The sequence below is a fragment of the Mytilus californianus genome, unplaced genomic scaffold, assembly GCF_021869535.1.
Source record: "Mytilus californianus isolate M0D057914Y unplaced genomic scaffold, xbMytCali1.0.p SCAF_5, whole genome shotgun sequence".
NCBI lineage: Eukaryota > Metazoa > Mollusca > Bivalvia > Mytilida > Mytilidae > Mytilus > Mytilus californianus.
The window spans coordinates 38,604,562-38,618,412 of NW_026262701.1; the positions used below are offsets into that span (position 1 = coordinate 38,604,562).

The window sequence follows — 13,851 nt, forward strand, 5'->3', positions numbered from 1 at the left end:
TGAGAGCAAAATGTCAAACAAATCTTTCTGATCTTTCCTTTAATCTCATCTGCCTATTAAGAGCTTTATGAGGTTATACAAACACTGTGCGTTCGTCATTGTTATCATTTTGTACATCGTCCGTCTAAAATATTTTCCTTTGAAACTGCATAATCAAATGTTATTAAACTTTAAAGTATTAACGCATAGCATATATTCTGTAAAAATCCCATATTCTGTTGCCACCTGATAAAAATAATGGCTGGTACAGGTAAAAATAGAACACTGAAATTAAAACAATAGTTCTTGGATTAATTTACTGGTATATTATGATCGGTGTTGATCTTAAAATCTTCATAACAGAAATTAAATGTCAGCTTTTAGCAGATTTCGCAGTTATTTTACTTGAAAACTGTTTCAGAAAAAAGTCACAAAAATACTTGAACTGACTTTAAACGACGATTTGTACCAAGTTTTTTGTTGGCCTGGCCAAATGGCAAATTAAGCTTTTCTAATCTCCTGCAATCCGCCATCTTCGTCTGTAAACTTGTGCAAAATAAAATTGAGAATGGAAACGGGGAATGTGTCAAAGAGACAACAACCCGACCATAGAGTCTGGTTCTCTCAAACTACTGGGCAAATTGGAACCAAATAAAGGCAACAGTAGTATACCGCTGTTCAATAGTCATATTTCGATAAAGCAAAAACAAATGCGGGTAACAAACTAAAATCGAGGGAAACACACATCAACTATAGGAGGAAAACAACGGAACAACAGAAACACTGAACTACAACAAAAGCAAACGCCAACATACATAGAAACGGATTGTGGATAACAACTGCCATATTCCTGACTTGATACAGGACATTTTAAGAAAAGATGGTAGGTTGAACCTGAATTTATGACTTGCCAAACCTCCCGCTTATATGGCAATGTTAAACATTTTGCTAAAATGACAACACTACGTGACAGGAATACAGTACAAACAAATACAAGAACACTCAACACATAGAAATACATGAATAAATAATATAACAGTTCATTACAACATGTAAACCGCAGAATAACAACGGACACCTTCCATGAATTTACGACAGCAAACCAGGACACAACAAACGAAATATTAACTGCGCGTCACAAAAAGTGACGTATTTTCTGTGACGTTTATATTACCACAGATAAATTTCTAAAAAATTATCATTCTTATGATATATAGATAAAAATAAAACATCTGGAGGGACAAATAACACACTATAATATAGAATAAAGGACACTGTTGAATGAAAATTTGATTTTGTCATTTTGACAATTATTAAAAAAAATGTTTTAGTAAAAAAGTAACTATACCAAGTAAAAATAAGCAGAATTAAAGATCTTTATATTAATTATCATAGTAATCAGAATCGACTCATCGTGGAAGTTTTCCCTCTTATTTGAAATAACAATATTTCTATAATTTAGAAAAACAGAAAGCTAAGAACGAATTATGGAATTGCATAAAATGCTCTGACGGCAAGAATAAACATTATATTGATTCAATACTATCAGAGCAAGTTAAATTTTACTCCGAGTTGTTTAGCACTCAGGGTTGGGACGAAAATAGCGCAGAAAAACTTATCGAATGTTCTGACAGGAAACTGACGGACGTTGAAAGGCAAAATATAGATCGACAAATTGATGTTGATGAATTAACAAAGACAGTTCAAAATCTTAAGAAAGAAGAGTCTCCGAGCAGGGATGGGACTATATCGGAATTTTATCATATATACTGGGACCTTATCAAAACAGATTTCACTGAAGTAATTAAGGAAGTATTTGACCAAAATGAACTCAGTTAGTCGCAATACCAAGGAATGTTAACTTTACTATATAAGTGAGGGGAATGATAATGAATAAACAACTGGAGATAAAAATACTCGTAAATCAAGAACATTTCAGTATAACTTTCGATCAATTGTAATCGTAAGATTTTTTGTGAAAAGAGGCGCTGCTTTTTTGATTTCTCTTTTGAATTGTTTCGCATTTCGTCATACAAGGCCTTTTATAGCTTTCTATACGGTATCGGTTTTGTGCCCTTTTATAAGAAATAATGTGCCCGATACTTGTTTGTATACTGTTTTGTGCCCTATTATCAGCAGTACCGTGTCCCATACTTGTTTGTATACTGTTTTGTTCCCTTTTATCAGCAGTACAGTGCCCGAAACTTGTTTGTGTACTGTTTTGTGCTCTTTTATAAGCAGTACCGTGCCCGATACTTGTTTGTATACTGTTTTGTGTCCTTTTATAAGCAGTACAGTGCCCGATACTTGTTTGTATACTGTTTTGTTCCCTTTTATAAGCAGTACAGTGCCAACTACTTGTTTGTATACTGTTTTGTTCCCTTTTATAAGCAGTACAGTGCCCGATACTTGTTTGTATACTGTTTTGTTCCCTTTCATTAGCAGTACAGTGCCCGATACTTGTTTGTATAACGTTTGGTTCCCTTTTATAAGCAGTACAGTTCCCGATACTTGTTTGTATACTGCTTCGTTCTCCTTTATAAGCAGCACAGTGCCCGATATTTGTTTGAATTGTCACCCTTTATCTCAGGATAATTGTTGTCACATTGGCCATCATACCACATCTCCTTATCCTTATAAATGCAAATATTAATTTAACAAAGAATGAAGTCTATGAAATGCCTATGCACATTGTTGACTGTTTTTCTCGTATCAAACGCGCCACGTTGGTAAACAATGGAAGTTATAGTACAGGCTGCCACCTCCACTGAAACATATTTTCGATGTGTAGAACAGATACTTTCATAGGCAAACATTTGAAACCATGATACAACTATGAATATGTCCGAAGAAAACAAGAACTTCAATTCAAAATAAAACTTCCGAACAAATTATAACTTAGGTACTTCGTTTTGTGTGATTTTTTTCCAAGTAGGCCTGCTTCTACTTATTTCTGGGACTGACTCTTAAAGTACAACAAGGTATTCACCAAAAACTTAAATAATTTTCACAACGGAGTAACCAAAAACACATTTAACTTTCTTTCATTTGAATCATAGAAAACAAATGAAAAGCCATATTGACATTTGTTAATACATTTACTTACGTCTTGCATATTAAAAAATTATATAAACTGTAGTACACAGTAAACTGTAACTAAAGGTAAAAATGCAAAGCAAAAACATGAGATAATGATAATGTGTACTGTGTGCATCAATTACAGCTTATCATTTATACAATCTGTCAAAATTTTCACCTGAAGGGTCTGAAGAATTGTGCTTGTGACTTAATTGAATAAAATGCTCCGTACAACGCAGCTTGATACGACTGCAGAGGTCGAACCCTGATCATTTGAAGGCAAGTATGGACACTACATCCAAGCTTGATACAGCCCTGAATTTTGATTGTGATTAAATATTTGACACAGCATAGGTGTCTGACACAGAATGAATGTGGTCAAAGAACTGAAAAATTTGAAGTTGGACTTTTACCTCTTATGGTCCAACATTTAAAATCTAAATACACGTTGAGATTCAGCATATCCAAGTACACCAAGAATTTAATTAATTGATTTATTATTGGAAAATATTAACTAAGTATTAAAAGGGGTTCGCTTCATGAATATATACATATATATATATAAACAAGTCTAAATTGAAAACAACGTTCAAACCTATGATTGCGTTGGATAAAAACCGCAATTTTTAAACGTGCGTATGCAAAACAAATTTCTTGGTAGAGGGGTCTAAATCCAACACAAACAACATTTTCCAAAAGACCAAATGAGTGAAAAAGTATATTTTAGCAAAACGCATTTGACTAGCAGGTCGAACAACTGATGTTCTTAAACCCTGCTGACTGCCATTGGCGTCTGCCAAATAAACGGATCACAAGATGTAACAAAATAGATCTTATTTAGTTTAAGCGTTTTGAAAAAAGTTCGTCAAAATGCCTGAATGAGCAAAGGGATTTAAAGACCGAAACGTAGGGCTCAGGATGTTTGTTCTTTTTTTTTACCTTTAACATGAAAGGACCACACTTGATTTTAAATTGATCGATTGCTGGTTGCTAAACGTCCAGTGGCAAATAGAAATGAAGATCGAGAATTCAGAGCTGTCCCTCGAAAACAAGGATATGTGGGTAGGGGCAGAAATGTTTTGCCTTGCAGTAGGCCACCTACGGACCCATCGGATTTGTTTTAAGGATTTTTTGACGTGGTGAGAGATTGATTCTTCCCATACTTTAGTGATTTAACGTCCATATTTTGACTGGATGTGGCTACCTATTTATACATCCCGCAATTCCAAACGGATCATACCCCTTTCAGTATGGATTTTACAAATATCCAGTGATTATGCATGTCTCATTCTATTTATGGAGTTTATCTAGACACAAAGTTATAAAGAATCATCTTACGTTCCTCAGCAGAAAATGAAGTATGCAGTAATATTCGTTGTGTTTGTTGTTTGTCTTTTAGGTAAGTTTTGTTTCCATAATTTATTCTTTTCGTGTTTATTACGTACCGCAGCCGAATGTTTTATTTTAAATATTATAACTCATTTCTTTATTTTATCAGGATAACATTCGCTTGGAAGTTTTTCGTTTATTGTTTGGTACATACCGTATATTAGGCCGTTGGTTTACCGATTTGAATTGGTTTGCATTTTGTTATTTCGGGGCCTTTTATTTCTTGCTATGCAGTATAAATTTTTCTCAACGGTGACCTATAGTTGCAAACATCTAGTCGTCTTTTGGTATCTGGTGGATAGTTGTATCATTTGCAATAATATCACATCTCCTTTTTAGCTCACCTGGCCCAGAGGGCCAAGTGAGTTTTTCTCATTACTTGGCGTCCGTCGTCGTCCGCCGTCGTCCGTTAACTTTTACAAAAATCTTCTCCTCTGAAACTACTTGGCCACTGTTAACCAAACTTGGCCACAATCATCATTTGGGCATCTTGTTTAAAAATGTGTCAGACGACCCGGCCCGCCAACCAAGATGGCCACCATGGCTAAAAATAGAACATAAGGGTAAAATGTAGATTTTCAGACAAATCAGACAACCCGTTGTTGTGTTGCTGCCCCTGAGTTGGTTATTTTAAGTAATTTTGCAGTTTTTGGTGATTATCTTCAATATTATTATAGATATAGATAAACTGTAAACAGCAATAATGTACAGCAAAATAAGATCTACAAATAAGTCAACAGGACCAAAATGGTCAATTGACCCCTTAAGGAGTTATTGCCCTTATAGTCAATTGTTAACAATTTTTCATAAGTTTTGAAATCTTTTACAAAAATCTTCTCCTCTGAAACTACTTGGACAAATAGAATCAAACTTGGCCACAATCATCATTAGGGAATTTAGTTTAAAAAATGTGTCCGATGATTGCGCCTGCCGACCAAAATGTCCGACCTGGCTAAAAATAGGACATAGCGGTAAAATGCAGTTTATGGCTTATATCTATAAAACTCAAGCATTTAGAGCAAATCTGACAACTAGTAAAAATGTTCATCAAGTGAGGTTCTATCTGCCCTGATATTTTCAGACGAATCAGACAACCCGTTGTTGTGTTGCTGCCCCTGAGTTGTTAATTTTAAGAAAATTTTGCAGTTTTTGGAAATTATCTTGAATATTATTATAGATAGAGATAAACTGTAAGCAGCAATAATGGTCAGCAAAGTAAGATCTACAAATAAGTTAACATGACCAAAATTGTCAATTGACCACTTAAGGAGTTATTGCCCTTTATATTGAATTTTTTACCATTTTTCATAAATTTTTGTAATCTTTTACAAAAATCTCCTCTGAAACTACTGGGCCAAATAGAATCAAACTTAGCCACAGTCATCAATAGGGTATTCAGTTTAACAAAATTGTGTCCGATGACCCTGCCTGCCAACAAAGATGGCCGACATGGCAAAAAATAGAACATATGGGGTAAAATGCAAGTTTTGTCTATTATTCTGATAACCGTTATCAAAGAGGAAATCTGAAGGGGTAAAATTGATCAGAATGTTGAGTTCTACAAATTATCCATTAACGTCAAAACTGTAAGACAATTTCCTGTAGGAGTTATTGCCCTTTTTTTTCGATTTTTGCCTATTATCATATCTTGAAAACTATAAAAGATAGAGATAAACTTTAAATTGCAAAAATGATCAGAAGGACAAGTTCTACAAATGAGTCTTATGTTTGAAATCATCATTTGACTCCTTATTAGAGTTATTTCCCTTTGATACCGATTTGTACAAATTGTTTTGCGTTTTTGTCTTATATCTTAAAACTTATAATAGATAGAAAGAAACTTAAATATACAAAAATGATCAGCAAGACAAGATCTACAAATAAAACAAATGGCAGAAATTGTCAGACGACTCCTTATTGGAGTTATTGCCTTTGATTATGATTTTTAACATTTTTTTGGCGTTTTTCCTTGTATGATATTAATAATAATAGATAGATAGAAACTTAAATAATCAAAAATGATAAGCAAGACGAGACCTACTAACAAGTCAAATTTTACTGATATAATAAGTAGACTGTTACTCTTTATAGGAGTTTTTTACCCTCTTTTGTGTTTAGAGCAAAAGCTAAATAAGATCATGAAGATAGAGAGAAACTAAACAGACTTCAATGATCAGCAATATAAGATACAAAAAAAAAAAACCCAGAGATTTTTGTCATTAATTCTATTCTCGTCTACAATGTTGGAGAGTGTCCCTAATTTATATCATTTATGCCTGCCCTATGATGTCAAATTTCTTTGATGTTCTTTGCTATTTATATGATAATGGCATGAAAATGAAAACCATGATAACAATGATTGATTGCATTATGCAGACATACATTTTAGGGGATTTTTTTTATGGATATTGATCATGTTGATGTATTAAATGAATAATTAAAATTGTCAGTGAAAATACTGTAAATTGTGATTTTTTGCTTAGATTATTATTCATGTTATTATTGCAATAAATAAATACACACAATAGTTTCTGAACCATTAGAACATTGATATTTATTTTGAAATATACAAGTTATCATCCATCCCTGATAAAAATAAATGGGAGAGAAAAACAATGCAAATGATTTTATAACTGAATGAAAAGTTATAAATGAATGATTGACTTTGATTATGACAAGTCATACCACTGCAGACAAGTTGAAAAGTAAATTAATCCATGTACTTCTAACTAATTCAGAGTCATGCCATCAGTGTAATGTAGTAAAGAGACTATAGTCAAACCTTTCATCCAAATAAATGCATGATCATCTTTAAATATCAAATAAATCTGCATTTTGATATTGGTATGAATAAAATTGTTAACCAGTACATTACATTGTAAGGCAAACACAATGTAATTCTAAGGCCTATTTTTTAGACCAATTTACTTTGAAATGGACATAAAGTTTGACAGGAAAAAAATAAACTCACCTATTCCTCATTTAATGCTGCCTGTGAAACAAAATGCCCACTCATCTAATTCCTAGATTTCACTTTTAGAAAGGTAAATTCATATTCTGAAATTGTTTCTGGATAAACTTTAAGGGTTATGAGGTGGATAAAACTGTAAACAAATTTATTTTGGCCTTTACCATGCAAAATCTATTTTACTGTTAGTCACTTTATTTTAGTTATTGAATAAGATCTTATTTCTACAGTTAATGATGTCCATTTTTCTTGATAATTTACTGTTTCTTTGTAGTATTGAAATTTTTGTTTGAAATGTCTATTCCTTTTCCAGATTTACATAAAATTCAATATAGACAATTTAACAAGTGCTAACATCAATTTAAGCCAGGCAATTTGCAAGTATTATTTTTAAATGTTTCATCTGAAAAGCCATTTTCATTAGCAAGACCCCATCTACCACCCTTTGAAATTGGGATTCTTGTCTCACACAAAAGTTTCAAAATTGACAAAATCAGATGTATATTAGATTTTCATTTTTTTTGCATTATATCTTTGTATCAGTGTTTATATTTTTTATATAAAGGTAAACAAAGGGTTTAAGGTAATTACTGTTTCAAAAATATATAACTGTATTATATACATTTCTTTATCAAAATTAATAGCATATTTATAATGACTTTTGATACTTATATGTTGAACTTAACCTGACAACATGCTGCAGTTGTATACACTTAGTACAGCTCAGCCTCTTTCTTCACAACATTGTCACTTAAATGGTCAGAAATATGTGTGTGGGTCAACTTTTGTTATGCTTATGCCTATTGCCTACATTTGTAGGGGCATTTTATTTTCATGTTTATACATCTCTCTGTCCATCCATATTATGGATGGACAGACAGATGTACAGTCTTGAACTAGGTTCTAAGTTGATTTGTCAAGTATCAGGTTTAAGTTTTGGTTAAATAAAGTATACCATAAATTTGTGGTCAAATCAAATTAAAAACTAGTACACATGTTTTTGAGCTCACCGTTCCGAAGGAACTGTTAGCTTTTGCCATCACCTGGCGTCCGTCGTCGTCGTCGTCCGTCCGGTGTAAACTATTTCAAACATCTTCTTCTCTGAAACTACTGAACCAATTCCAACCAAACTTAAGCTGAATGATTCTTAGGGTATTTAAAATAAAGTTTGTCTTTTGTTTTTTGTTTCGTAAAAAAACATGGCCGCCATGGCTAAAAATAGAACATAGGGGTAAAATGCAGTTTTTGGCTTATATCTCTAAACTAAAGCATTTAGAGCAAATCTGACAAATGTAAAACTGTTCATTAGGTCAAGTTCTATCAGCCCTGAAAATATTAAGATGCAAGATGCTGCTAAGGAAGTTAATACCGAAAAAGTACAAAAAGAAAATACAACAGATTTCAAATTAAGTGCAAAAAAGGAAGATGAACCTGCTTTTGAGAGTAAATGGGATCAATATGATAAGTTAGTCATTCATACAAGAAAAGGCGTTTCTTCAAGGTCAAAGATAGCAGGATTTAACATTGATGGTACTTTGATAGTAACACAGTCAGGTAATGTATTTCCAAAGCATCCTGGTGATTGGAGAATTCATTACCCAGAAATTCCCAAGAAACTGAAAGAGTTACATTCCGATGGTTATAAAATTGCATTCTTCACTACCCAGCTTGGTGTGGCACGAGGAAAAGTGAAGTTGGAAAGATTTAAAGACAAAATTTACAAGATTAGTTGATAAACTTGGAGTACCAGTTCAGATTCTGATTGCCACTGATGGTGGTATGTACAGGAAACCTGCTCAGGGAATGTTTTACTATCTACAAGAGAAGGGAAATGATAAAATACTGGTTGATAAAGAATCCAGTTTTGATGTGGAAGAAGGTGCTGGAAGACCAGAAAAATGGCTACCAAAGAGGAAGAAAGATTTCTCTTGTAGTGATCGATTGTTTGCTTTGAATTTTGGGATCAAGTTTTACACACCAGAAGAGTTTTTCCTTAATCAGAAGCCTGCACCATATAATCTACCAGAATATGATCCCAGAAAGTTGAAATCTACGGATCCATTGTGTGACCCTCCAAATGCAAAGATTATATCAGATGAACAAGAAGTGGTTCTGTTTGCCGGCTATCCAGGATCTGGTAAATCTTTCTTTGGTAAAAAGTACCTAGAAACAAAAGGATATGTTCATGTCAATCGGGATACTCTAGGCATGTGGCAGAAATGTGTTTCTCTAACGACAAAGTCTCTGAAGGAAGGGAAGAGTGTAATGGTGGATAACATCAATCCTGATCCAGAATCAAGGGCAAGGCAATGTCTGATCAGAGAATGTTCATATATTTGTGTGAGTGTTTTTTTCTTCAAATCTAATAACTTGGTAAACTGTTTGTTTCAACATGTTCAAGTCTCAAATTAAGTCAATTGTTAAAAATTTAAGCTTATAAAGAAAAATTGTGCAAATGAAATTTAAACGTTTCAGCCCGCAAAGAATAAGTCTGCAAACAAAATTTAAAAGTTTAAGCCTGCAAAGATTAAGTCTGCAAATGAGATTTGAAAAGTTTAAGCCTGAAAAGATTAAGTCTGCAAATGAAATTTTAAAGTTGAAGTCTGCAAAGAATAAGTCTGCAAATGAAATTTTAAATGTTCCTACATATACATTTCAGTAATAATAGATCTAGACATGCTAGATAAGACATATATATATATATAGTTACACATATGGTGCAAGTTTAGGTTGCTTTTATTGTATCAAAAGGGAACAGCAATGGAATAGATTTATATGTTTGAATGGTATGGTTTTCTGGTAAATTGGTGTATATTGGATTGTCATCTTATGAATTATCTGTTTATTTTGATTACATTATTAGGTTGTAGTACTTAACAAAATCATTAAGTTTGTGCTTAAAATGCCATTTATTTCTACTTATGTTAAATCAAGTTGAACAGAAAAAAAGTATGAACAAATCTGCCAATAAGTCATACATTGCCATAATAGTTATAATTGATCACTTAGCCACTTAGAGTGCCTTACTTCTTCTAATAGTTATCTTCACAGTAAATTGTGGTCAGTTGGAGAAAAACTTTTATAAATGCATGTTTAAAATGTCTATCCTCATGAAGTAGAATGACAACTACACAAAGTCCTACAATGACATATTCAACTCCTTTTTTTGGGGTAAAATTCACTTATGGGATCATGATAGTAGTAATTCCCTATGGAAATCATTTACAGTTTTCATTTTCTTCATGCTCCAATTTCTGAATTTAGATTTTTAATGGTTTGATGCACAACAGTTCTAGGTTGTTTGTAATGTACTTAAAGATATCTATGCAAATTTTTAATGTTTTTTTTACGATCTATTTTGTGAATTTTTATGCTACATGAACTGTGAAAACTAGTTTAAGTCTATTTTAGTGAAAACCAATGTATTGGTAATATTCTCAACTAGCCGTAGTTGTCTGAGGAGAGTCAATTTAGAAAAAAAACTCTTTGCTGCTGCTGCTGGTTTGTGTTAATAACAAAAAAAAATATTATTCTGGATTAAGTTTGCATATGTGACTTGAGAAATTTTATATCAAAACTTTCCTTTATTCAACATTCGTGACATTGTTATGCTGTAAACTCAGAAATTTTTGAAATTTTATTATCTGTGCAAAAACAGTGATGCGATCATAATACTATTTTCAAGTTTAATAGAACTTGATGTTATGAATTCTGATTGCATTATTTATATGCAGCCATTCCAGAAAAAGTGCAGGTTCACACCAACATTTACAATAATAAATAGTTTAGAAAAACTTTCTGAGAAAAAACTATAAATTGCGGTTCAGATAAGGACATAACCACAGATAATCCTTTGTTGTATCACTGGAAGGGCATTCAAAACTTTAAAATTAGTTGCATATATATATTTTAACTGTATTGTACACTTACATTTTAGGACAATCAAATCAAACTGAAGATAAAACTAAATCCATACAAGTTATATAAAAGAACTTAATAGTTGTATAGCCTTAATCATGATGCCTTAATATGAAACAAGGAAATATTAAAATGAAATCCATTTTGTTATTAACCATTTAACTGATAGTTTTTGTATGTATGTAAGTTGAGGATACTTGGACTCCTATCATTTAGCTAAAATGTTAATTAAAGAAAAGAAGAAACCAGCTTTGTGTATTCTAAAGTTGATTGTATTGACTGTACAATGATTAAGCGAGCAACAGTTATTTCATCCTTTGCAATGAAGTTGTTCAAGACATAATGTTTTTGACCTCTCCCTCCATTTAACTGCTCTTTGATTCTCTTTGGATCCCATTCTTACTTGAATGAAAATTTACTCTTATTTAAACATTGGATCTGTTTGAATATCAGAAAAGGTAGAAATTGGGAACTCATGTGAAGGAGAGGGAACCCTTTTCAAATGTCCAAATTTTATTTGTCTTCTGGGTTCGTGTGGATTCCCCTTTAAATGCTTTTAATGAACATTCTTTTACTAGTATACAACTTTTGTTAATTTACTGATCAAAATAATATTAGAGATCTAGAAAAACTAGTTTAACCCAGCCACATTTTCATGTGTCTGTCCCAAGTCAGGAACCTCCTCAGTAGTTGTCTTATGTCATATCGTAATGTTTTTTTTATTAAATTTATATCAAATAATCATAGGTTTGTATCTAAAAGGTCTTGAAAGAATTGAATAATCAGCACTGATCAACTATTTTTACATTTCTAGAAGAATATTTAGGAAAAAGTATAAAAGAACCAAACACAAATATATTGGAGTGATTGCCCCTGTGCATAACATATGTGCATATGTGGGTGACATTGGAATACTTTCCTTTTATGTTTTTTTTTCTCGCCAGCAAATAAATTCATAGAATAACGAGGCTTAGGGATTACAATCTGGTGCCACATAAACTATTTGTATAAAGCTTTATATTTCAGAAGGTAGAAGACCTGGAACCTTGAATAAAAATGTTGTCGTCAGTCATATGTCTATTGTCCGTGATCTCATTTTCATGGTTCAGCGACAGCTTCAAAAATATTTTTTTTTTGTTATGTGAATTTCTTACTTATTATGAGTAACACGATATCTATGTTTGGTATACGGGTTCCTTGCAAGGTTTATATGTCTGACCTCGACCTCAATTTATGGATTAGTGATTAAGGTTAAAAATACGTGATTAGTTCCGTTACTCGGATACTATAAGTGGTAGGTCAACTATATGCGGTGTATGAAACAATTGTAAGGTGTGCATGTCAATCGGGCATGTTTCATCTGACCTTGACCTCATTTTCATGGTTAACTGGTCAATGTGATTTTTTTTGTGTTTGTCTGTCTTTCAAATACTATAAGCAATAGGTCAACTATATTTGAAGTATGCAATGATAGTTAGGTGTACATGGCTGACGTATCATCTGTGCTTGACATTTTCATGGTTCATTTACTAGTGTTAAGTTTCCGTAGTTTGGTCCTATTCTCAGATACAAAAGCAATAGGTTAACTATATTTGGTGTATGTAATGATTGTGAGGTGAACAGGTCTGTCTGGCAGGGTTCATCTGACCCTGAAATCATTTGCATAGTTCATTGGTCAATGTTACGTTTTCATGGTTAAGTGCTTCTTGCATACTATATGCAATAGGTCAGCTATGTATTTGGTGCACAGAATAATTGTAAGATGTTCCTGTCTGTCTAGCATGTATCATAACCTTGACCCCATTTTGATGGCTCATTGGTTAATGTTAAGTTTTCATTGTTTGAATACAAATGAGGAAATGTGGTATGATTGCCAATGAGATGACTATCCATCAGAGTTGAAATGAAGTGGTAGCTATATATATATATAAAGTAAGCAATTATAGTCCACCGTACGGCCTTCAACAATGAGAAAAAAAAACATACCGTATGGTCGGCTATAAAATGCCCTGACATGAAAAATGTGAAACTATTTAAATGAGAAAATTAAAGGCCTAATTTATAACAAAACAATTAATGAAAAACAAATATGACCGACATGAACAAACGACAACCGCTGTACTATATATATATATATAGGCTCCTAACTTGGAACAGGCACATACAGAATGTGACAGGGTTTAAACATGTTTGTGAGCGCTGTTTAACCCTGTCACATTCTTTGTAAACAATGATGATAGATTTCCTCAGACTTTCCAGACAATAGATTGAACACAAGAGGAATGTATTTTCCAATTTAAATTGATGAAGTGTACAAATATAAGATAATTTGAATTTGCGTAATGATTGCAACTCATTAAGATTTTATAGGTAAAAGCGCAAATGTCCTGCCAATCAAATACAGGTGCATCAAAGTTTAAAGCGCAAATGTCCTTTCGTTTTACTGGTAAAATGCGCAAAAGGATGTATTATCATGAGTTTTCATAATTGTACATATATAGGAATATATATTGAGGTTT

At 32.6% G+C, this 13,851-nt stretch overlaps 1 long non-coding RNA gene across 1 annotated transcript in view; it reads left to right on the top strand.

Moving 5' to 3' along the window:
• The first annotated feature begins 4,404 nt into the window (after nt 1-4,404).
• Nucleotides 4,405-13,851, top strand: part of LOC127701910 (uncharacterized) — a 97,207-nt gene continuing 87,760 nt past the window's right edge. The window contains exon 1 of the long non-coding RNA XR_007982247.1: nt 4,405-4,456. This is a non-coding gene — a long non-coding RNA (uncharacterized LOC127701910). The remainder of the gene's footprint in view (nt 4,457-13,851) is intronic.